This window comes from Lissotriton vulgaris, chromosome 8 (genome assembly GCF_964263255.1).
Source record: "Lissotriton vulgaris chromosome 8, aLisVul1.2, whole genome shotgun sequence".
NCBI lineage: Eukaryota > Metazoa > Chordata > Amphibia > Caudata > Salamandridae > Lissotriton > Lissotriton vulgaris.
Window position 1 is genome coordinate 781,375,330 of NC_141696.1, and position 26,920 is coordinate 781,402,249.

Consider the following 26,920-nt stretch of genomic DNA (forward strand, 5'->3'; position numbering starts at 1 on the left):
AAACCCCAAGGGGCATATTTACAAAAAATGTGTGGGAGTCGGGTGTTACTCCAAAATGTTAATGCCGCCCTCTGACTTTTTCAAAAAGTAGGGATGCACCTTATTCACAAAAATTCTCCTGTGTTTTCCCTATTGCTGGTGCTTATAAAGCTGCCTTGTGCCAGCATGGCCACCCTTGCGCCATGTTGCAAGGGTGCCTGTGCATGTAGGGGTGATTGTTTATTTGCAGGAAGGGACACCTTCCTCCAAATAAACAATCTTGAAAGGTGGTTTGCTCTTTCTATGTGTGCTACAGAAGGCAGAATGCAGCACACAAGGAAAGAGCAAAATACAAGAAGAAATGAATCGGTCTCCTATCCCCGTTCTAAGTCCATGTATTACTTAGCCTTAGTTTTTGACTCTGCCCCATCCTTGTAAATATGGGGCAGAAGCATCAAAAAGCGGTGGGTTTTGCGATGAAACGCCCACTGCAACACCCATTGCACGCCACTTTCAATTTAAGTGAAGTGTGAATAAGAGCCTTTTTTTACAAGGCGATGTTAAGCCATGCTGTGTAGCTTAAAGCCACTTTGGAAATAAGGAGAATAAAATAAATAGGTGGGTATCAGAAACTTGAAGTGACATTCTGGTGGCGAAATTCCCTTATAAATAAGCACTAATAGTGACGTTCTGGTGGCAGTATCACCATGTAAATATGCCACTAAGAGTGCAGAAAAATTCAAACATCTGATTTTTTTTATTTTTTAGGGTCTAGCATCCTCCATCATAGGGTGCCTCAAAAATGTTACACTTCACATATGTATTATTCAATACCTTTCTACATGTCAGGTGCATCAACAATGCTTGATTTAACATCAAACATCATGCCTACGCATGCACATTTCTTGAAACGCACACTATTTTACTCTAAGACCTAGAAGAGGCGTGCTAATTACTAGTCAGATATAAATTTCAATAGGATCTGGTGAACCTGTATCTTTTCTATTCTTTAGAACCCATTATGTTTTGCATAAAAACATAATGGCATTGCTTTTTTATTGACGTCTTTCAAAAGTACATAATTTCCAGATAATACGGCTGAAGAATGTGCTGCATTAAGCTGTATAATTTTCTTTGACATTTAGATAATATCCTTACCACTACCAAATAACATGGTCTTCCTCCTCTGCATAATTCAGGTAGCTTTGGCAATAAGGTGCTTATTCGAGAAAGAAGATGAAATTAATGCAGTAGCAAAAAATCGCAGAGCGCCACTATGTACCCTGTTGTGAGATAAAATGATCACATGTGAAGATAAATATAACACAGGTACAAGTGGTGTTTGAAAGAGAAATTGTTCATTGTGAGTATAGTAAAAAATGTAATTATGAATGCTGATAACGGCAAAAACCAGCAAATCTTCTTGTGTAACTAGTAATAAATGCATTCTCAGAATAAAGACAATGATAAATAACATTGGGTTACCTGTGCCCAAAACTCAAGGGACATGGTTAGGATGGGGGAAGAGGCATGTGCTTGCTTTAGAGCTAGAACATACCTTTGGGCCATTTTGGTGGACTGTGTCCCAACGGGTGGATGCACTTGTTTGCTTAAGTGTAAGATTGTAATGTGCTAAGCAAGTTCACAGATAAAGACACCACTGTCCATACCTTTGAGTTTCTAGATATATTACTGGACTTGGACATTATGCATACTATATATAAATAAACATTTTGTATATAATGCAATATGATTTTATCTTCCAGAAGGATGCCAGTCCTGCAAATGTTTCCAAAAATGTTGCATCTAAGGTTTTGTTGGAGCACAGTGTTTTGTAAGCCAAGACAATACCTAAAGATTTATGAAAATTCCCATTAGATTTTTCGGAAACCAAATGCCACTTTGTCTGAAAACTGGTCACCGCTATTGGTTCCAATGTCACTATAAAGAGGAGTTCCAGGTTCCCAGGATCAATCGAGCTAGACAGGGTGGTCGCTCTTTTTCCTACCTGGCCCCCTCCCTGTGGAACTCCCTCCCAATTCAGCTTTGCACAAATGACTGTTACCTGCAATTTCGTAAGAACCCAAAAACATGGTTGTTCAACCAATAACTCTGTTCTAATTAGCTCACTATTCTCCTCTTTGTTATTTTGCTCAGTTTCGTCCTCAGCGCCGGGAAACCTTAGGGTAGCTTTGCGCTCTACAAAAATAAATATAATAATAATAATAATAATAATTCTAATAAAGTCACCTAAAAACAAACCAGAATCCGCCTATGTTACACAATTATACTACAAAATGTCCAGGTTTTCCATTTAGCATGGCCATTGTCGCCTTGCTCCATTTTGCACAAGAGCTCACTCTATTTGATTTAATCTAAAACATCCTCACCATAAATGTTATTTTGGCATTGAACTTACCTTTTGTCCATAGTATACGTAGAAAAGTTGTGACGTTGGGTGCATCTTTTTTCTTATGATAGATATTCCTTTTTTGATCATATCAGCCAGAATAAAGGATTTCAATGTAGTTTAAATAGGGTGTAGTTATTAGAGCAATCACAACTTTAGTGAACTACCTGATTGATACATCTTTTCTACCATTTTGCTACACAATTTTTAAATGAATTTTCATTAATCTGATGTCCCTTCTAGTTTCTTCTCCCAATATTAAATAATGACGTTCACCTAATCGTCTCCATTAGGTCTCAGGAGGGTAACTTTGCACGTACATTACTATTCTTCTTTTAGTGGTAGTGAGATTTAGGCTATCAAGATATTCTATGAAGAAGGCAAATTCTCTAATATGTTTTGCTGGATCAACAACTTTTATTGTGTTTCTTCAGGACTGGCCCTTTAGAAATCACTTCCATTTCCTTAACTAAGCAGCTGTTAGTTTCCTCAGGTTTCCCCTTGTTCATGGATATTTACCTACACATGTTCACATGCACATTGCACTTTAGTTAATAAATTGTTTCTTTCATAATCAGCCCGGAACTGGTCCTGCAACTGGTCCTGCAACTCAGGCTTTACATAGGGCCTGATTTAGATATTGCTGGACGGGTTACTCCGTCACAACGGTGACAGATATCGCATCTGCCAAAATATAAATCCCATTATATCCTATGGGATATGTATTTCAGCGGATGAGATCTCCATCACTGTTTTTTTTTTTTAATCCTCATTTTGCGAAGCTTATGAATAAGGAGTTTGGGGAGACCTTTGTTTCAACGTTTTGTACCGTCACTGCCCCATAATCCTTATCTGATCAGGGAGTATCCCTTTGGGTGTCGTTTCCAGACAGGTTTCTCCTTTTCCTTTGTCATTTCAAATAATTCTGTTTCGGTAATGGAGGAGCTAGCCTACTCGGCTAGTCGACGGAAATGATTTCCGCTTGAATTATTGTTATCTCTGTAATCATTGGATTTTGGATTCGGAGACCATGCTGAAGATGTTAGTTAGTTGTTTGGATATAGTGTTCCCATATTGCCCAGAATTCTGATTTCTTGCTTGCTTTCCCTTTCCTGTCTAGTTTGTTAGTTTTCATAATAGAATTTAGCCAATTTGTATGTGTGGGAGGGATTGATTTGATCCAATTTAAGCAGATCTCTCTCCTAGCTAGCAATATTAACATAAACAAGAGTTTTTCTTGTTTTTTGGACAGTTTTCTCAATCCTATATCATTAGTAAGATGAATCCCAAAAATAATTAAAATTGTACTTACTTCGATTTGGGTTCCCAGTACCATGTTAATCGTCTTACCAGCTTCCTGCCATGATCTCCATCACTTCACTGTTGTGACAGAGTAACCTGTCCACCCATATCTAAATCAGGCCCTTTGTCCTTAATGTGCCACTAAATCAATTACTTTAGTTTAATTTGTCATTCACTTTCATGTTTTTTTTTAGTTTGCTGGCTTCTTCATCAGCTCATCCCATATTTAGGGCTTGCATTAGGCCCATTACGTCTGGGACAATCATATTGATGCTTGGTTGTTCTCCATATATTCATTTATCATTGATTTCATCATTCCTTTCTATAATGGTTCTTGTGTGTAGCATATGGCAGTCTCCTTATTCTGTCAGTCAGTCTGTTCCTACTTCAGTTCTTAGATATAATGGTGAGTAGTCCAAAGCGGATTTCAGCATGATTTTGCATGTTCTCACCCTGATCAGTAGGTTTTAAGGGAACACATCTATGCATGATCCGTCCACCTCCGGGAACGATGTATGTAATCTAAGTTTTGAGTAAAGGAGTCTCAAGGATTCTAAAAGCAGGTCTTCATCACTACACCATTTAGCCCTCATCTGTTTTTGTTACCCCATCCATGGTTGGCTTGTCTGAGCTGACCAAAACAGAACCAGTTGCTTAATGTCACTATTATCCCACTGGCATTTGCGTCCTTCCTCTCATTGTCAGAGACTCACAGAAACAACTTTGCTTTCGATGTGAAGTTGCCTTTTATAGATCACCCTTGCAATATCATCCTATCAGGTTCGGGAAAGTTAGGAGCCTATTGATTTTTAGGTCACTACAGTCATACCATGTCTCACCCGCATCCTCACACGCTTCTCCATCATTGGTCCTGTGTTCACCGTGTTCACCCACTCCTGCTACATCTAATAATTTTCTCACCTCAGTCCTTCTTTAATACTTGCTCTCTATTTGTGGGATCACTGACATAATATCGAGAAAACAAATATAGACATACAAAAATATCGAGGATAAAATATCAACAAAAAAAAAATCGAATTCCTATCTACGAACAGGTAAGTACAAAAATATTGAATCAAAAATATCATTTAAAAATAATATGAATGGTAAAAATATCGAATTTTTGTAAATGTTTTAAAATTAATATAAAATAAATGAAATAATAAAAATAATTAACTACAAAATACTTTAAAATGCTTAAATAACCTTAAAATTATAAAATAATTATTTTAAGCAGAAAAAATACATTTTTATTTTTTAAAACATATATATATATAGATTCACATGATATTAATAAAAAACATACAATATTTTTACCATAGGATAGCAGGAGGATAAAATTTACTATTCAAACTCCAGTGAGTGCAACAGTAGGGATAGCGTAGGGGTAAAAATTACTATTCCCACTCCAGTGAGTGCAACAGTAGGGAAAGCGTTGGATAGCGTAGGGGTAAAAATTACTATTCCCACTCCAGTGAGTGCAACAGTAGGGAAAGCGTTGGATAGCGTAGGGGTAAAATGTACTATTCCCACTCCAGAGAGTGCAACAGTAGGGAAAGCGTTGGATAGCGTAGGGGTAAAAATTACTATTCCCACTCCAGTGAGTGCAACAGTAGGGAAAGCATTTGGATAGCGCAGGGGTAAAAATTACTATTTCCACTTCAGAGAGTGCAACAGTAGAGAAAAGGTTGGATAGCGTAGGGGTAAAAATTACTATTCCCACTCCAGTGAGTGCAACAGTAGGGAAAGCGTTGGATAGCGTAGGGGTAAAATGTACTATTCCTACTCCAGAGAGTGCAACAGTAGAGAAAGCGTTGGATAGTGTAGGGGTAAAAATTACTATTCCCACTCCAGAGAATGCAATAGTAGAGAAAGCGTTGGATAGCATAGGGGTAAAATGTACTATTACCACTGCAGAGAGTGCAACAGTAGGGAAAGGGTTGGATAGCTTAGGGGTAAAAATTACTATTCCCACTCTAGTGAGCTTCCCAGTAGAGGAAGTAAATATTTAATTTATTAATAAATATAAATTAAATATCAATACCACTAAAAAACGTTATTAAAAGTAAATACCAATTTAATACAATATAATAATGAATCAATTGTAAAAAAAAATATTAATTATTAAAATTCATTAACTAATAATACAAATGAATTACCAATTTACAATTAATTAATTAAAAAATAAAATTTGATTACCAATTAATTCAAAATAAATACCAATAAATAAATAAAAACATGTAATTAATTACAGGTAAATAACTTCCCACCCTATTCCCCTATAAACGCACAACCCACTACAGAAAATAAATAAATAACATTCACATAATTATTAATTAATCCATTAATAAAATTATTACCAGTTAAGAAATAATTAATTACCAATTAAAAATGTTCAAAATAAATACCATATTTACAATAAAATATTTAATTAATTAAAATTAAATTACTCCCCGCCCTTTTCCCCTATAAACCCACAACCCGCTACAGAAAATAAATTAATAAAAATCACATATTTATCAATTAATCAATTAATAAAAATTAATTACTAATTAAGAAATAATTAATTAACAATTAAAAATGTATTAACAATGTATTCAAATTAAATACAAATAAATTAACATATTTAATAATTATAATTAAATTGCTTCCCACCCTATTCCCCTATAAACCCACAGCCTGCTACAGAATTAAATTACGCAAAAATTCAATAACATAAAGTTAAAATCTAAAAAACCATACACTTTGCACACATATACTAACATACAAAATACTTTAAAAAATTCGATATTATTAAAAATTCGATAGTTTTAATAACCTATATTATATACTTCGATATTTTGACTTTCTACATTTATAAAAATTGATATTACATTACTTACCTTAAAAACGATATTTTGGATGACTATATTCAGTCCATTCGATATTTTGTCCATTCTATATTTTGAGGTTGATATTTATGTAATTCGATATTTTGTACTCAGTATTTTGTCTGTATACCCTATTTGTGATATGCATTTCCTTATCTCAGCTATGTGAAGTAGTTAAATACCATGTTGTCTTGATTTTTTCTGTTGAACATTAACTGGCTAATGTTCACTATATAGATATAGATATCACAATATTGCCTTCTGGGATTTTATCAAAATAATGCTTCAAAGCCCTCTCCATCGCCCTCATGAGATGGCAAAATTACGTTAGCCAGTGTTTTGCTTACTTGTTTTGGGAGGGAGTTATAATAATGTTAGTAACACAAGAAGGGTACAAAGTTCCCAGATGAGAGTGTGAAATACAAGTGAGTGTAAATGCGTGAGTAGCGTAGAAGATGGTAAAAAGGGAGGGGGGATTCCCTTTATGGAACTAAAACCCTCACACACCCAGCAAGCTAGGTGTCATGCTTCATCATATGGGTTCTGCTCCTCGTCAGACTGGCGCTGCAATGTCTGACGGGCACCCACGAAGGGGCTCTTTATCACTGTGTAGTACTGAATACGTAGGTCCTGAAGAATTGCCATGACGGCAAGAATCATGTTGACCTGACCTGAGGGTGGAAGATATTTTGTTGTGAATCTGTCTCAGCATATATCTCCCCTCCCACCCCTTTTTAATCAAGGGAGTCAGCCACGCCAATAAAGTTCTCTGTGGACTGACCCACCTTTTTTATTCACCACCACTTGACGACTACACTTTCACTTGCCTTCTCACACGTATGCACCATATGGCTGGAACAAAAGATCTCTGATAAAGTGCCCCTTCGTGGGTGCCCGTCAGACATTGCAGCGCCAGTCTGACGAAGAGCAGAACCCATATGATGAAGCATGACACCTCGCTTGCTGGGTGTGTGAGAGTTTTAGTTCCAAAAAGGGAATCCCCCTCCCTTTTTACCATCTTCTACGCTACTCACGCATTTACACTCACTTGTATTTCACACTCTCATGAGGGAACTTTGTACCCTTCTTGTGTTACTAGTGTTTCGGACATGTACACTGGATCCCGTTAAATATAGTCCGCCCACTGTTCCCCCCTTTGTTGATAGTTATAATAATGTTGCCATAGCTGACGGTAGGAAGATAAGACACTAGTCCGGGTCTGCGGTTATCTAATGTTACACATCTCATCTCCCTTCTACATATGCAGTCAATCTGTCTGCAGCTCTTTAGACTCTTAGTAATGTCTCTCTATATGGTGTAGAAGTTGTAAAACATTTTCTACCAATGAGTTTCCTCCTTCTGCCTGAGTCCCAGGTGCAATTGACATTTCATTCACTACTCACTCCACCCTCCTTGCAACAGCATACTTTTGGTAACAAATTATGCTTTTCATTGTCAGTAGGGTACACCCAAAATGCTCTTAACATCTTTCTCCGATTTCCATTTTCTTTAAAAGTTAATTTTGTTTGCATCATGATTGTTCATGCTTCCGTTCCATTTATCTGTTCATCCTCCCTCCGAAGGGAAATAAGGCCCTTGTTTGTACATTACGTATCAGTGTAATCGCAAGCAGGGACCTATATTTTTCTGTTTACCTCTTTTTATCTTTCAATATGTCCACATATACTGTGCATTCATTCTGAGATCATTTCCACCACCCAGCGAGATGATGTTTAATTTTAATTTTAAAAAATCAGTCAGAAACATTATGCATGATTTGTCCCAGCAAGTATACTTTACTATGAACAATGGCACTGCGAAGAAAAAGAACAAACGCTTTCTGCTAAATAGATCTTATACAGAAGCATTTTATGAGTGGTAATTATGCACACATGTTGTCACCTAGCGAGATGATGTTCACTTTTGTTAAATAAATCAGTTCAGTCGGATCAATTATACAGAATTTGTCCTTGCAAGCTTGTATTTTACATGCCCAATGGCATTCCACGGGAAAAGAGCAGTAAATGTGTTCTGCTATGTATTTCGTATGCCGAACTGTTTAATTTAGTAGTAATTATGCACACGTGAAAAAATTGTCACAAAAGCCACTATTTCCCCTGAGCATGGCAAAGAGAAATTTTTTCCAACATTACAAAGACCCTTGTGAAGACTGCATAAAATGTACCTGGGAACTTTGCATACCCTTTGGAATGTCTTCAAGCCCCTGTTGCTAACTGTACAATGCACCCCTTAAAACGATTGCCTTATGGTTGCTTCACCCCAAATATTGTTTCTTCTGTAGATTTAATACAATAGATATGCCTACCCTCTGTGGTGTGGAGTTGCCCATAAAGAGGTCTGAATTTGATGCTGCTAGAGAATGGGTGATGGTGCATATTCATTGGGAGGTGACACTTCCCCCATTGGTGATAATGCCCACAGTACTATGCCTGTGGTTCAAGCATTTGCCATCAATGATGTTCTTACATGCTGTTGTTTGGCTGCACATTTACCTGTTGTCAAGAAGATCTCTACTCTGTTGACTCCCAACCATATCTATCCGAGGGACTCGTGTCTGCGGCCATAAACACTGGTGTTGTTTGGGTTGTTGCTTTTCGGGTGCAATAATGGAGACATTGTTATTTCAGTGAGCAGGCACCCATGATGCTATATCCAGATGATGTAGGAAGGACAAGGGATTGGAGTGTTTGTGAATGCTTTTGGTGGAGTGGGTTAATGAACAATATTTTGTTCAGGCTTGTGAAGTCAGACTTCCATAATGTTTAATAAAACTAATATGTTTTGCTGCATGTTATTAAATCAACCTAGAATAAACTGTGCAACATCAACACATGGGACTAACATTATGCTTATTTGTGCAAAGTTCAAAAGAAATAATACAATAATTATTGTCTATTGTCTTTGTCATATACTAACTGCTGCTGTCAAAAATAATAGCATGTGCTTTTAAATGTGCTTCTGTCTTGTCTTTTCTGTGACAAATGCAGGTCCAGATCGGATTGGTATATCAAAGGTAAAATATGCTGCATAAATGTGCTTTTGCTAGGTAACATAATTAATAGGTTAACATTTAGCAAAGGGGGTGGGAAACAGAACAAATGTCAATTCTTTAATTAATTGATGTTTTATGTTTGTTTAAATAATAGTTTACCGAAAGAAGCATAGAGTTGGCTGCAGAAAAATAATGCATTCTGAAAAAGTGACGCTAGCTAAAGTGGCGCAGTGACGCAAGCTAAAGTGATTTCCTTTGTATGAATGTATGTGTGAATGTGATAGAAAATATCCTGGGGAAGTAGTGTCGTCTATTTCTAATGAATGCAATCCTGAATGTTTGAAAACTACTGTCCTTTTTAGGGAAGCAGGCAAATGATTCGTTTTGTGTAGTCACTAAATTGTTCAAAAATTAATTTTAAAGCACTTTGAAGTCTTCGGGTAAAGCCTGCGCTATTTAGATGTATTTAAAAGTGTTCTGCGCTATTTTATAAGCATTTTGAAGTGTCCCGATCGAAAATTGTAAGGGAGGGGCTGTTTATGTGAGCGAGAGCGCGAGGGGAGAGCATGAAGCTGCAGCGGCTGTGTATGTCAGAGCCGCCACGCTCTGATTGGCTGAGGCGTCCGTAGCGTCACAGCAAAGCCGCGCTGTGATTCGCTGAAGGTGTTACAGGGCTTTGGAGTGGTCGCGCGTGATTGGCTGATGCGCGTCACCACTGCCTGCCGAGATATTTATATTTTGAAAGTGTCCCCAAGTTTATTCCATATTAAAGAGCACGTCCTAGTAGATCAGCTGTCTGCATGAACTGATCCCCAGTACATAACGAGAACACACTTGAACATAGAACTAAGCCCCCGCTTTGGTTTCCCTCGCTACAACCGTGCTGTTGTTTTAAAGAGAAGCGTGTCACAGCTGATGCGTGTGATGAGCGTTGCGCGCTGTATTATAATCACATTTTGTAAAGGAGGGGCTGTTTGGAGCGCGAGAGAGGGGAGAAAGAGAGACTGCAGCAGCAGTATACGTCACAGCAAAGCTGTGCTGTGATTGGCTGAGCGACGCAGTAGATGTGCTGTGATTGGCCGAGGCATTTGCAGCCACGCTGTGATTGGCTGAGGCATTTGTGATGCTGTGATTGGCCGAGGCATTGTTTACTTCTGCCGAGAGTGTTTAGGCTTTAATTTTCTTTAGCGCGAGTGCCCAGAATTGGTCTGAAAACATAATTTCAAGCCAGCAGATGGTTTATAGAACACTCACCAAAGAGGAAAAGGGAGCACTGGGAACTGGTCCATGGTTATTGGGGACGATTTGGTGCATTAGTGGTTACCACAGCAGCCACCGTGTAAAGACAAACGCAACAGAAGTAACTAGAGCAGGGACAGCAGTGATATCAGCTGTCACAATATTAGGTAGCAGCAAAGCATTAGCAGCTGCCATCAGAGCTGCAGCAGCAGTAGTTTTTACTAGAACAGGAACCATAGCAACAGCCACAGCTTTGACCCCAGCCACCTCCACAATAGCATCAGTAATTGTAGCAATGATTGTGATTTGAAATTTCTAAGACAAATTAAGTTCAAGGAAGACTGGTTTAATGCTGGCTGACAGAGGGGGAAAACTGAGGATCCTGTGAGCTTTCCCCACAGCTGATATTCTGTGTGTGTGTAAATAAGCATTTTTAAACACTCAATCAATTGCAGGTGTTTCCATTTCTGCCAGTCTAAGTAATTTCATCGCTGCTTTTCTAGTAGAGCCACGGCTCTGTTCTGACCAGTTGCGCCGTGCCGAACCACGCCCCTCCAGACCAAGCGCAGAGAGCACAGAGGTCACGGATCGCCGACCGCCGAATCGCCGAAGCACTGTGTGGTGCGGAGCAAGGAGCGCGGGGAATCGGCGCTGGAGACACAGTTTAGCCCGTGTTTAATGGACCCCTGCCACAGGCGGACAATCGGGATAGCCGGCAACAGACCTCCTCCCCAGCCGCGGATTGTTGCGAGGCCGGCGGGGAGGAGCTGAGTGTGACGAGGGGAGCGGGAGCAGGAGCCGTGCGGGAGCCGCTGCGAGCAGGGAGACTCGCCGAGTGCGTGGTGCCATTGAGAAGGCAACCTCTGCAAGAGATCCCAGCGGACCGAGAGCATCCAAGCAGCCCCACCCTGGTAAAACGCGGACAACAAGCTGAACCAGCCGTGTCCAAAAGTCAGCCCATTGCGAAGCCTAGGAGCCGGAAGCAGGCAATAAAGGGAGTGGAATTTATGCTCCAGCCTTCAAAAGAAAGTATAAACAACATCAGAAAATACCCTTAGAGAATTATTCTAGGCAGAAATATAAGCGGGGCAAGGCAACAAGGCAGCAGGCGGAAGGCAACTGAGGCAGAACAGAGGTTAGTGAATAATTTTTTATTTTTTTATTAAAAGTAAAAATTAAAAAAAATATTTAAGCGTACCACCTTAGTATATCAGTTGCTGCTTAGAAATGGCACCCAAAAGAGGCCAAAAATTACCGGATGAACATGGAAGGAGTAAATCATTGGAAGGCTCAAAATCCCTCGATGAAAGCCAGGAAAGCCTTGCGTCTTCTATGGAAAATAATAAAGGGGCACGAAAGAAAAAGAAAGTCAAAAGAGCGACGAAGACTGCCCAGAAGGGAAAAAAAGGTGGTAATCAAACAACCATCAAACAGAAAGAGAACACAGCAGCGCTAAAATCTATAAAGGAATTCGTAGGTAAACACTATAGAACTTTAAACCCAGCAATAGCGTCTGTCTTAGATGAAGAAATAGCGGAAATTGGCGGAGAAATCGGGGAAAAATTAGGCTTGCCAGATGAAAACCAGAGTCGGTCAAACCAAGGAGATCCCCAGGAAGAAGCCAACCCTGATAACGAGGAAGTCGGTGTGATCCATAGATCCTTAAACCTGACACTACAGAGTCAAAATCACCAAATCTCGGCCCCTCGCCTATCATCTTCACCAAAAATGTTCTCTTTGATGTCAGTAGGGACTGAAGGCCACAGGGGAAACGATGACCAGAACCAGAGTATCATCTGGGGAGGAGCTCCTGACCAACTTCTACAACAGCAACTACGACAAAAATCCCCAACACGGCAAGAGTGCTTAAGGACAAGCTATCCAGCAAACCCAAGCAGAAATATCACACAGGACTCGGTGCTCTCGGAAACCCCAACATCCTCTCTGATGGAGTTAATCTTGTTAATGCAGAGAGCGCTCCAAGGAATCCTGGAAGTAACCCTATCAAACAACGGAGTAATGAAGGCACAGAAACAACACTTAAAGAAAATAGAAGAAGAACTTGGAGAAATAAAGTGCCAATTGCCAAGTAGGGTAATGCCAACAGACACAGTCCTACCAAACGAGGAAAGTGACAGGACAGTATCGGAAGAAGAAAGCTTGGTTTTACTCGAAAGGATGCCCAAATCTGCAGAACAAGCAGCAAAGGAGGTAGTAGAACCCGTGAACAACGTGTACATATTAAGAAGACCCATGCTGATAAAAAGGCGAGGAGGGTATGTTACACTCGGGACCAGGAACAGGAAGGAAAAAACCCGGAAAACGAACCATGCCGGAACAAGAAAAGAGAAGGAGTCAAGGAAAGGGAGGGTGGCCCCAGGATTAAATGCCTTAGCCCCAATATTTATAACACAAAGACCTGTACAGGTGGCGGCAAAAACTCCTATGCCCCCTAAATTTGTGAGAGTACCAAAGAAAAAACAATCACATAGGGAGGCAACAGAGATTCCCCCCTCCACCCGTATGACGAGACAAAGCGTAAGGCTATTGGATGATCCGGCCACAGAAAAAAGGTGTATAAGACCACAGATACATGAAGAACCCAATATAAGAATCAAAAGCCGGAGAGAAGAAAGAACACTCACCAGCCATCAGCAGAACGAATTAAACATGAACTCATACGAGAGAGATGACAACAAATGGTTATTCCTGGACCTGTTACCAGCAGGGAGGAAAGGAAAGTCTGGAAGAAACATTAACCCCCGAAATAGGGCACAGGTTCTGTCGGCATTTGCAAAATGCGCTAGTCTGTGGGGGATCGGCACTAAAGACCTGCAGCACGTTGGATTTGTAGAAAACAAGCAAGGAAAGGAAATAACAAAAATCACATTATACTCAGACCTGGTAAAAAGGGCAATCCTGAATGCCACAAAGGAGATAACGCATCAAGGATTAAAGATTATCCCAGAGAGAGATATAAAAACTGTGAAAGATAATAATTTCTTAAAACAACATGCCGGGCTCCAGAAGAGACAAGTAATCCTATATAAAGAAACAAAAAGTGATCGAAACTCTCTGAACATTATAATTGAAAACACAGGTAATGATTCCTCATGGGGGAACTGGTCGTCTAACAGCACCCACGCGGAGGAAAGTATCGAAAGGAATACAGTGGCTACAGATGAGGAAGGAGAGCTGAGTGACGTCGAATAGGATAAAGGGGGTCCGCAAGACCTAGGTCTCTTATCTTGGAACGTAAATGGGCTAGGCAATGAACAAAAATGGGAATACATAAAGGAATCCATAAACAAAGTAGACATTGCCTGCTTGCAAGAGACCTGGTTATGCGACGATACCCCAACCTTTGACGGTTATGCCCAGATACATCAGCCTGCCATAAAGAAAAATCGTGGGAGGCCCTCTGGGGGCCTCATGACCTTGGTATCAACAAGAGTAATGAGGGAAATAAAACTGTTGAACACAAAATGTAAATGGGTACAATCAAGCAGAATTGAACTCTTGACGGTGGATCTAAAATACAAAATGATGATTTTATTGAATGTATACATGCAGTGGGAAAATGGGGAGGAGTATGAAAGGGAAAGGAGGTTTTTTAGGGAGGATGTAGACAGTATTTTAGAAAAATACTCCGCAGACACAATAGTGATATTGGGGGACTTCAACCATAAACTAAACCCAAGAAAAGCAGACCTTTATAATATGGAACAGCTAGAGGCATACGGTATAAACCCGGCAAGGTTCCCAGTAGGGGAAACCTCGAAACAAGACCAGGAATTAATACATATCTTAGGAGGCAGGGGTTTTCACTGTGTTAACGGAAGAATAGAATCAGATACACCAGCAGGAAAAACGTTTATTCAAGGGCAGCAGAACTGCCCAATTGACTATATATTCCTGCAGGCCTGGAATTTTCGACCAGATAAGATCCTTCAAGTTAATTCAAAATGTGATGAGCGATCACAAACTCCTCCATATAGTAATAACGGGGGGTAGGAAACTACAGAGAGAAACAGTGATAAACCAGGCGGTTGAGTACCCCAAACGAGTGACGACACGCCTAACTGAGGAATATCTGGAAAAAGTGAAGGCCACGCAAATAAAAATGGCACCTGCCAATTTTGAAAATAAAAAACTGGAATGGTTCATCTTAAAACTAGAAGAACTGGTTCAATGCCTCAAGATAAATCTAAAAAGAGAAGACCCCAATAGGGTAAAACAAATAAATTATGGTAAAGGCTTCTCAGTAGTATGTCAAAACAAGAAAAGGGAGATAAGAGCAACACAGAGGAAACAAAAAAAGACCTTTACACAAGAGAGACATGATCACCTGGTAAAACTGAAAAAAGAATTCAAGCAAATGGTACTCTCTACTAAAAGGTTACATAAAGAAAAATGCTGGTTAGAACTTTTGGAAGCCATAGAGAATAAAAATCTAAGGAAATTCTGGCAACTAGTAAAGACAGCATCTGGCACTTCAGAGGGCGAATTAAACTGTGTGGTGAGTGAGGCAGCATGGGATACATACATAAGGGAATTGTACGGGGCAAGGACTCCCAGTCAGGAGATGGAGACTAAATCATGGCAAGATATTTCTGAAGACCTCCTTGCCAAATTTAACGAAGAACAAGTAGAGCTCACAATAAAATAACTCAAGCTAACCCGGGCAGCAGGCCCAGACAATCTGCCTGCAATAATTCTGAAGACCGAGGTTACATGGTGGGCAAGTTTCCTGGCCAATATGTTTCAGGTAGTGCTAAAAGATGGCGCAATGCCTCCAACCTGGAAGGGGGCCATAATCAGGCCGATACATAAGAAAGGGAGCAAAGAGGAGCCAAGAAACTATCGGCTGATTAACCTCCTAGATATTGGAGAGAAAGTGTTCTCTAAAATCGTTTTAAAACAACTGAATACATGGGTAGAAGAGTGCCAAATAATCCCCACAGAACAGGGTGGATTCAGAGCAGGCCACTCGACAATAGACCACGGGTTTGCTCTATGGGCGTTGGCGAGGAAGTCGATGGAACAGAACGGCAAACTATGCTGCTGTTTCGTCGACTTCAAAGCAGCCTTTGATTCTGTAGATCGGGCCTGCCTATGGGAGACACTAAAGAGACTAAATATCCCGACAGATCTCTTGACCATTATAAAAGAACTACACAGGGAAAACTGGGGGCAAGTAATTAAAGATACGGGGGGCTCCCTAACTCCCAAAATACCCATAGCTAATGGGTTAAGACAGGGCTGCGTGCTGGCCCCCCAGCTTTTTTCTATCTACTTGTCAGATCTCCCGGCCTATTTGGAGGTGGAGGGCAGTGCCAGTCCAAAAATGGATGGAAACAAAATCCCATGCCTATTATATGCGGATGATCTGGTGATAGTAGATCAGACCGAGAGAGGCCTCCAAAGGAAGCTTAATGCTTTTAATACCTACTGTGCTGAAAAATTCTTGACTATCAACTTGGATAAAACAAAAACCCTATGTTTCGGGAAAAAGCTAAGCAGATTTAGCTGGTACATAGGTGACCTTAAATTAGAGACAGTAAATGAGTACCGTTATTTGGGTATTTGGTTCGATAGGACACTAAATTGGAACACCCATTTAGAAACGCAAAAAGCAAAGGCTCTCTCCTCCATTTGCGGACTTAAAAGGTTCAATAGGGAATATGGTGAGATGTCACACCGGCCAATGCTCAGAGCTTTTGAGGCAATGATCCCCCCCCAAGTTCTTTATGGCGCAGAGATCCTTTATTTGAGCGGTAAGGGATCCTGGGACGTCATAGAGGGAAATTGCATAAAAAGGCTCTTATCACTTCCTAAATCTGCTATGATTCAAGCCATCAGAACAGAAATAGGCACAAAGTCCTGGGCGATATTAACCCAGATGGCTGTGATCAGATTCTGGAAGAGATTAGAAGACCCTGAAACAAAAAAAGTGGCATACTGGTGTCGCAAAGAAATCCAGAAAAGCGAGCTAAAATGGGCAAAGTCCAGTAGGGATAAAGTGAAGGGAATCTGTAACACACTTGAGCTCGACTGGGACCTGAGCTCATTGCAAATCACTAGTACCAAAGGTGAATTGAAGCAAAGAGGGAAAGAAGTCTCGAAAATGCTTGATAGAGGCTATTTAAGAAAGAAAAAATCAGTGGTACATATGCTAAATGCGTGGTCCCTTGATAATTGGTTCCCCTACCTCGACAGATTACCCAATCGCGGATACAGGCAAGAGATCCTCAGAATTAGAATCGGGATCAACCCATGGTTAATAAGCAGAGACCTGAATGCAAAAATGTTAGATAAGGAAGGTCACTGCAAGTGTTACTTGAGGACAAAGGGAGACCCGCTGCATATCTTGTTAGACTGTTTTACACTCCTAGACCTTAGGAAACTTTTGTTGCGTCCTGTCTTCATAAAATATGATGTAAAAACAAGATCACAGGCAGCCAGTCTCTTAACAGAAATCCCCTACATTGATATCGCAATTGCCCTCGGGAAATTTTTAAAGGTGTCTCTGACTGCACTGAGAGATACAGAATAACATGTAGTACTGTATGAGTTTTTAGCAGATTGTAATTGTACGGAGTAATAAGAATAGGAATAGGTTTTATTAGACAAATTAAGTTTTAAGATAACTGTAAATTTTACTGATTTTTTGTATTTTTGATAATGGTGTGTACGAACCTCGTATATGGACAAAGTTTTAAAAATAATAAGTCATACTCCATTCTGTGCTATTCTCATTGCATTGTTTAAAGACTACGGTCATAATAAACATATATTTTGACTGACTGACATCGCTGCTTTTCGCAAAGCACATTTTCCTGCCCCAATTATAACGTGAATGCAGGTAAATTACAAGATATATTAATTTAAGTAGGAAGTTCTGTTAATTTGTTGTGGTCAATTTTAATAAGGTGATTATTTTAAAACATGGATAATTATTATCCAAAGAAAGAGGAAATGTTTTTCTGGTATCAGGAAATGAAAAATGTATTTAAACATGTTGAAAAGGTTGTTGCTATATGTGAGAGCAAATTAATGAATAAACAGGCGAATAATGAAGTAACTAATAAGCATAATGAAGATACTGATAATAAAGATGCAGTTTTAAAAGACATATATTTTGAAAGAACGGCACCTTCCCCAAAAGAAATAGTTTTTAATGAAAATTTGATTCCCGAATTAGCAAATCTAAATAATAAACCTGTCAGAGTAGAAAATATTGATCAGTTTAGAAATGATGTTGTAAATACAGATCAGGACAGAAATTCAAGCAGACCCCCAGAGCAGATTAATGTAACACCAAGAGTCCCAGTTCAGATTAATAGAGTCCCAGCCCAGACCCCTTCCCAAGGTGTCACAACAGAAAGGTATGATGAGATGCCTAGTACTTCTGGAATTGATATTCCTGGTTATGTAAATTCTACAAATGATTTTATTGAGCAGTTAACCAGAAACCTGGAAGTAGTGACAGTTCCTGTGACAAATGGACCTGTTCTCCCAGTGCTTAGAAAAGATGAAACTAGTCCCACAGCTTTAACGATCCCATTGAATTCTGAAATTCAAAAGTTTGCTGAAAAATCTTATTATAATGTATCTGAAAGTCAGCTAGTAATAATACCAACTCAGCAAGAGAGAGTGATGACTCCAGCTTCAGCTAGTGAGGACTCTGATGTTGACCTGATTGACCTGACACATCCCGATGAGTACAAATCACTGGATGTTGCAAAAGAAGAAATAATAAATGGTACAATCAATACAGACAAATTAAAAATATATCAGGTTGATGAAATGTTGTTTCTTTGTGAAAGAATTACTTGGAAAACAAAAAATAAATATGATGCTGTTGAAGAAATGGCTTTTGATTTAGAAATTGATTTGAGAAAACAAAAGCTGTTTCAGAAAAATTACAGAATGGATTTCTCTGAAAAGGAGATTGAAAGCTTGGATAATACAGGTAGAATTGCCTATGTAAAAGATTTAATTTGGGCTTTGAGAAAATGGGGTAATCAGAATAAATGGAAAACAAAATGGACGAAGAAAAAGGAGAATGAAAAAGCGTATTTAGCTTTTGTAAGTGAGTGTAAAAATCCACAAATGCAGAATGAGATAAATCAGCAGCAACAGCTACTGAATCAACAGCTACAAATACAGCGACAGGTGGTGATTCAGCAGAATGAGATACCTCCGCCGCCATTTCCAGATGAAACGTACAGAATAATACAGGACCTGAAAAAGGTTAATGAGACAGTTATCCCTTGTTGTCCTATTGTGCCGAATCCAGCAGAGATCCTTTGTCAGATACCACATGATGCTGAGTGGTATTCGGTCCCAATGCACCCAGAGAGTCAAACAATTTTTGCTTTCAGGTTCCAAGAGAGAATGTTAGCATGGTGTTGCCTTCCTCAAGAGTTCACAGAGAGTCCTTCTATTTTTAATGAATTACTGAAAAAGACCTTAGAAGATTTAGAATTACTTGGTAAATCAACATTGGTTCAATGTATAGATAATTTGCCTGTAGCAGCAAAAACAAGAGACACTTGTGTAACAGACACCATTACACTTTTGAATCGTTTGGCAGATGAGGGACACAAAATGTCACCTGCAAAATTGCAGTTTTGTAAAAAAGAGGTTAAATACCTTGGACATAGAATTGCAAAATGAACCAGACAGGTAACTATTGAGAGAAATAAAATGATTGAGGCAATGGAATCCCCAAAGTCACAAAAACAGGTAAGAATGCTCCTAGGCATGGTTGGATACTGTCGCCAATGGATTAGTGGTTTCTCAGTAATTGCGAAGCCATTGCAAAGATTGACAAAAGCAGATGAAAAAGACCCAATTGTCCTGACAGAAACTGAGTTTGAAGCCTTTGAGCAATTTAAAAAGAGTTTGTGTGAAGCTCCTGCTCTGGGCATGCCAGACTTCATATCTCCTATAAGAAATGCTGTTTTGATCAAGAGGTTGATAGATGGAATTGAGCTTCTTGACCAAACAGCAGAGATAAAATATGCTGCAAATGGAGAGAAAAATGATTTTGTCACAAAAGGCAATGAGCACGCAGGTACCATTGCTAAGTTCTGTGCACAGGAGAGGGTTGCAATCAAATGGGAAAAATTTAATGAACATGTTTCAAGCTTTCTCATATTAATCTTTGTAATTCAGACATGGCAAGAATTAAAACAATTACAAGATGAGGCAAATGATGAGGAGAAAAACACATGGCTCAAAGAAGGTTGCAGACAGCGAGAGGAAGATGAAATTTGGGTTTACAAAGATGACAGACCTGCTATGCCCAATTGCATGATTGTTGACATGGCATGGATGTACCATGGTCCAGGTCATTTAGGAAGAGACACAATGATTCGACTGTTCAAGAAAACATGGTACAATCTGAAGTTCAGATTAGTAGCAAAGTCACTTTGTCAGAGATATCTGACATGCCAGAAATACAATCCAGGTCAAAAGACAATTGAGAGTTTGGGAACCATAGGCCGGGAGCAGGAGGGTGGTCCATTTACAAGCATTCAAATAGATTTCATTGAAATGCCCCAACATAACAAACTGAGATATGTCCTGGTCATCATTTGTTTATTTTCAAAATTTTCAAATTTTCAAAAGAAGCTTTTCCAACAAGAAAAAATGACACAATTACTGTGGGAACAGATGTGATTTCAAAAGAAAAGGAGCAGGCTCATGATCTATTGCCAGGAGACTGGGTCAGAACAAAGGTTCATCGGAGGAGGAACTGTTTAGTACCAAGGTGGCAAAAAGCAAGACAGGTGATGCTAGTCATAACAAATGCAGGGAAGTGTAAGGGATTGAAAAGGTGGGTGCATGCAAGCCATACCATTCGTGTACCAACACCTGATAACCCTGATGTAGATAGTGACGACACTACAGCTGATTCAGATTCAGAAGGAGAACCTGAAGATCCAGATTCTGAATATCGACAAGGAGGTCGACATCTGGAGAATTCAGAAGCAGATCAAGTATCAAATGAAAAAGATCTAGACATTGTTGTTGTTGATTCAGAAAATGATGAAGATGTTCTAGAAAAAAGAACTGAAAAAGAAACTGTGCCAGAAGAGATTCAAGATCAGGAGAGAATTGAAAAGCAGATTGGAAGCTCTGAAAGCAGGAACGGAAATTCTGGAACTGTGAAGCTAGAAGTAATTCCAGAAGAAGAGGACGAATTGTCAAGTACCAGCTACAGAGATGTTGTTCCTAACGGAGTGAAGCTGCCAAGTAAAGAAGTTCCTAGATACAGTATTGAAATCTCTGAAACTGTTTCGGATGACAGTGATGAAGAATCTGAAATAAGAAGGTTCAGAAAAAAGGCTTGGAAAGCTGAATGTAATGAAATTAAGCCTAAGAAGAAACTCTTGAGAAAAGGTGATGTCTGGCTAAAAGAAGACTTGAAGTTCAAGTTGGTGAAAAGATCAAAAGAGCAGATGAATGAGATATCTAGTCAGAAAAGTGGATCAGATAAAAAAGATCAAGTTGGAAAGAAAATTGTAGTAATTAGCAAAAAGAGCAAAAGACCATTGAGGCCAAATAAGAAGTACAAGTCTCCAGAGTGGGCCTACATAATTATCCCACCAGTAGTTGAGGTCAATAGTAGCAGTCAGGAAGATTTGGAAGAAAATAGTGACAAGGTTTAGTTTTCTTTAAAGTTGAGGTTTATTTTGGCATAAGGCTGAAGAAATTGTGTTAGGTGACACAAGGTCGAAGAAATTGTGTTAGCTGGAAACACTTTTATGTAAGACGCAAGGTCGAAGAAAACATGTTTTAGAATTTGAAAACTTAAAAAAAAAATGAAAAAAAAGAAGGGGTATTTACTATATATTAATTTTTAAAATTTTTGTTTTTGTTTTGTTTTATAATACTCAGATTGATATTTGTTTTGTTGGTGCAATTCAAAATGTAGTTACCTATAAATTCATTTGGGGTTGGGGATTTAAAGGTGGAAAGGATCCAACTTAGCTGAATAAAGAAAGGGAAAAGGAAATAGAATTAGAAGAATTTTGTAGGACTCAATATGAGAGTTGCAGAAATATAGAAGAAGTTAGAGTTTAAATACTAATCCTGAGTAAGCCTGAAACATGTTCAATAGGTAAAAGTTGTAAAATTATTGGATTTTGTTTGGTGATTTTTAAATCACCAGATGAGGGAGTTGATGGAGCGGGTTAATGGACAATATTTTGTTCAGGCTTGTGAAGTCAGACTTCCATAATTTTTAATAAAACTAATATGTTTTGCTGCATGTTATTAAATCAACCTAGAATAAACTGTGCAACCTCAACACATGGGACTAACATTATGCTTATTTGTGCAAAGTGCAAAAGAAATAATACAATAATTATTGTCTATTGTCTTTGTCATATACTAACTGCTGCTGTCAAAAATAATAGCATGTTCTTTTAAATGTGCTTCTGTCTTGTCTTTTCTGTGACAAATGCAAATCCAGATCGGATTGGTATATCAAAGGTAAAATATGCTGCTTAAATGTGCTTTTGCTAGGTAACATAATTAATGGGTTAACATTTAGCAAAGGGGGTGGGAAACAGAACAAATGTCAATTCTTTAATTAATTGATGTTTTATGTTTGTTTAAATAATAGTTTACAGAAAGAAGCATAGAGTTGGCTGCAGAAAAATAATGCATTCTGAATATATAAGAAGAACTTTATTGCGTGATTAAAAGAAAAATCATTGCAAATACAGAATCTTAAAATTTGTAAAAGATACATTTAAAATACATATAAAAAGTGGCGACTGATTGGGATCCAATGTGGATAGGGACAGCCGATGGAGCCTGCCAGAACTTTAAGCCAACGACGAATCACTGGCTTTTGGCCCCTCGCAGAGTTTTTTTTCTGCGAGGTCCATAAACCTTACCAAGGCACAGTTTAATTTGATGTTCCTGGGGTCAAAGCAGGCCAGAACTGCTGCTCTGCACGATCTAATCTTGTTTGTGTTCCAAAGGTGCTTCAAAAGGAACCGTCTTTCATTCAGCAGTTTTGGACAAAGACATAAGATGTGCGTGATGTCTTCTTTTTGATTCCCACAAATTCGACATAGTTCTCGTCCATGATCTCTTTTCCATTTTGGGAAATGGGCCAACAGATTAATAACTCCCAGTCTCAATTTTAGGAGTTTTGATTTAGTTCGTGCAGTAAAAGATACGGTTAAATACTGCTGTGGAATCAACAGGGCATAGGAATGCAGAGTCAACCACCCATGACTTCTTTTTCCCAGCCGTGCCTTATCTTCCACAGTTGACAACTTTTTTGTGCTTAGTTTCGCTAGCCGTTTAAATTCCATTTGGCTTACATGCATGCTCCAAAGTTCATTTAAGCATAAGGTTGTTAGACCTTTTTTCCAATAGTCGTTCCCTGCACGCCATGAGTTCGTATCGAGACTAACCCAGAGGTGGTGTGCTAGACTGCCTTCCTTAGATGATCTCAGTTTGTGACAGCACACAAGAAAGGTCATGGCTCTGGCGTATGGTTGATGGCAGATTCCCAGTTCCAACCTGATTTGAACACTGTTCTATAAATCTTTGTAATTATTTTGTCCAATTGGCCACTGTCCAGTCCTTTTAGGACTTCGCTACCGTAGGTTAGTGTGGGAATGATTTTGCCTGAGCGGCCTGTAAAGTAGGTGCAAAAGTTGGGCCTTGTAGTTTCTTGTGAACGGATCCAATGGCGAAGGCAAGTGCTGCACCCTTCCTTTTTTGTTCTTCTAACTGAGATTTATATCTGTTGTTGTTGTTAAAGATGACTCCAAGGTACTTATGGCATTTAGATTCGACAATGCTTTCCTTATTAAGGGTCCAAGACAGTTTCTTAGCTTTACCTGAACGGACCGCCAATATTTTTGTCTTCTTATTATTGATCTGTAGGTTATTCTTATTAGAATAATCAGAGGTGGCGTCCAGGAGCCTTTGCATGCCGATCTTAGTTTTCTAAGAAGAACAACATCGTCGGCGTATAGTATGTTTGACAGCAAGAGACCAGTTACATTGGGAGCATGTGAATTGACCTTGTTAAGAGCACCAGGAAGGTCGGATAGAAATAAGTTAAAAAGTGTCGGGGCCAGGACGCAGCCCTGTTTTAGACCTTTTGTCGTTGGAATTGGGCGTGACAAACGTGAGCCGTCCCTGATCTTGATCCTGACCCATGTGTCCTGATGTAGAAGTTGTATGGCTCTTAGGAGGTCAATTGGAATGTTGAAACTAGACAGCTTCTGCCAGAGCTTAGCTCTATTCACGTTGTCGAAGGCCGCTTGGAAGTCAATGAATCCCATGTAGAGTGGGCAGGAGCTGAATTCAGCCTGATCAATCAGGCAGGAGAGGGTCATGAGGTTGACCGAGGTTCCGGTGTTGCTTGTAAAGCCAGTTTGATTTGGAGGAATGGTAGCGTTGCCCTCCGCCCATGCCCTAAGTGAGTTGAGCAAAACTCCTGCAAAGTACTTTGCTTCATTGTCGATTAGGGCAATGAGACGGTAATTCCCAGGGTATTTTTTGTCCCCACCTTTAAAGATTGGAGCGAGGACTGATCCACGCCAGGAGGGCGGTATGATGTTTTTCTGCAGAATGGAATTGAATAAAGTGCATAGTTTCCCAGCCCAGAAGGGTGCATCCTCCTTAAACAAAGCTTGAGGGACTCCACCTGGACCTGGAGCCCCGTCCATCCGACCCTTTTTAATCAATTTTCCAATATCTTGCTTCTGCACTTTTACGAGATCTTTGCTGCTCCCAATAGAAGAGCACTCATTTGGTGATACTATTTTTTGACCGTCGTTGAGGGATACCTTCATAGAGGGATTGATAATAATCCGGTTTTCATACTTTTCAAGGGTGAAATTCTGATGTAAGATTTTTGTTTTATGATCATTAAAGTGAATATTGAGGAAGTCAACCCACTCCGACTCCAATATGCAAGAAGAAGGTACTTTTGGTACTTGCCCTGATATGCTGTTGATAGTTCGCCAAAACCTGGCAGAATTATTTGATTTAATATCATGCTGAAGTCTAGCCCAGAACGAATTCCATTGTGTTCTACGTTGCTCTCTTTTAGCTTTTCTAAGGTAGCTGCGGGCCTCTCTCGAATTTTGTTATTTTTGTAGAGTCCATTGGATCTATTTTTAGTGCACGGTTCATAGATCTTGTTGCAGATTGTATCGCTAGATTTGAGTGGGGCTTCGGCTTTTGCCCAGTCAAGATTGCATACGTTATCAGTTTTGCATATCTGTCGATGAGTTTGATTGCAAATGATGCCCAGTCAACTATTTTGTCATCCGTGCACTTGCTGTAACGCTCGATGATTTGTTTGGCCTCTATTGCTACTTGGTGAAAATTACTGAGAGAGTATTTACTGAGAGAGTATTTGATTCGTTTTAGGCTGACTGTATAGCTCTCAGATGGCAATCCCCTTTCTTCTTCATGTTGAATTAGACTGGTCCTCAGTGATATTTCTTGGGGGCAATGGTCACTTTCTGTTCTGCTCCCAAGACGATAGCCTGTTATTAGATGAAAGAGTGGGAGGCTAGCGAAGGTGTAGTCAATTAATGAGGCACCATTTTTCGATAAGTAAGAGAAGCAAGGAGGCTTGTCTAACGAATAGCAAGGAGGCTTGTCTAACGAATAGCAAGGAGGCTTGTCTAACGAATAATGCATTCTGAAAAAGTGACGCTAGCTAAAGTGACGCAGTGACTCAAGCTAAAGTGGCGCAGAAAATTGACGCTTTCTGAAAAGAGGCCTGCTGATGGGCCTGCTGATGTAAAGCCACACGAGAAAACTTATTTTGAAAAAGATAAGAAGCCTATAAACTTTTATTGTGAAAAGCTTTGAAAAGAACTGCCAAAGGCGACTCAGTGGAGAGGTTTGCTATTGTGCCATGGGGAAGCTCAGAACGGACACGCTCAAGGCCAGGATGTTAGTCGTGGCATTTTTGTGCACTACATGAACATCTTTGCCACAAAATGTAGCAGCCTAAGGAAGTGCTGCCAGGACTCTGTGCATGAACAATGGCTTTGTGTAAAAGCCCGGATTTGAGGTGGAAGATGTCACAATTTACTGTGGCATGAGGTGGTTCAGCCAATGGGGAGACAGAATTCAGCTGTTGGAATGTGAAAATAGTTAGTTTAGCCTTAGTTTTAGGGTATAAGAATTGGCTCAAGGGGCAGACTTTGGCTTACGCTTCTTGATTCCAGAGGGTTGTGTTCTGCTGACCGACGAACGCACGTAAGGAAAGGAGACTTTTAAAAGACTTTGTTATCAGGCAATGAGGGTAGAGATAGGCAATTAGTTAGGGTTTGGAAATGCTGTTTTTCACTTATTTCTGTTAATGATTAATATTTCTTGAATCAAGCTCTCTTTATAAATGCTGAATAAACTTTTCAATAATGACATTTTCTAATACTTGTTTAATAAATTTCCAAAGCCTACGTTTTCATGAATATGTTTGAATAAACTTATTAAATGACAAGCTGGTCTTGTTTATCGTAGATAGTTTAACCCCTTCGATGCTCATGACGAGCTCAGCTTGTCATGAGGCACAGTGGAGCTGTGCTTATGACGAGCTGAGCTCGTCATGAATCATGGACTATTGGAGCTTCCAGCACAGGAGGGGAAAACCCTTAGCAGCCAAGGTGTTAAACAACATATTAGATTCATTCGCCCCATGATTCAGCTGCTCTGTTATTTTTATGGGCCTGGTATTGATTGGTAAGTATGGTGGTAGATGGTGACATCATTTATGCAGAATTTTGGTAGGAGCGCTGGATCACTATGAAGGGTATCATACTTTATCACTATCATTTGCAGAAGTTAATTTACTTTCTCCCTCGTGATGGCTTGCTGTCCCTCAGTACATTAGGCGGAGAGCCATATCAAAATATGGGCCAGCATGAGGAGAGCCAGGGGAAAGTTTCCAGAGGGTATCCCAGCCAAACTCCCCTTACTTCATCTTGTAATGTTTGCCTTGTCAATGGGTGTTTCTTTGTTGTCATATGTGCTTGTTATTTTTTACATCAATGCTGCCTTTTTGCACATAATTATCTTTTGAGTTTTTTAAAGTTATTC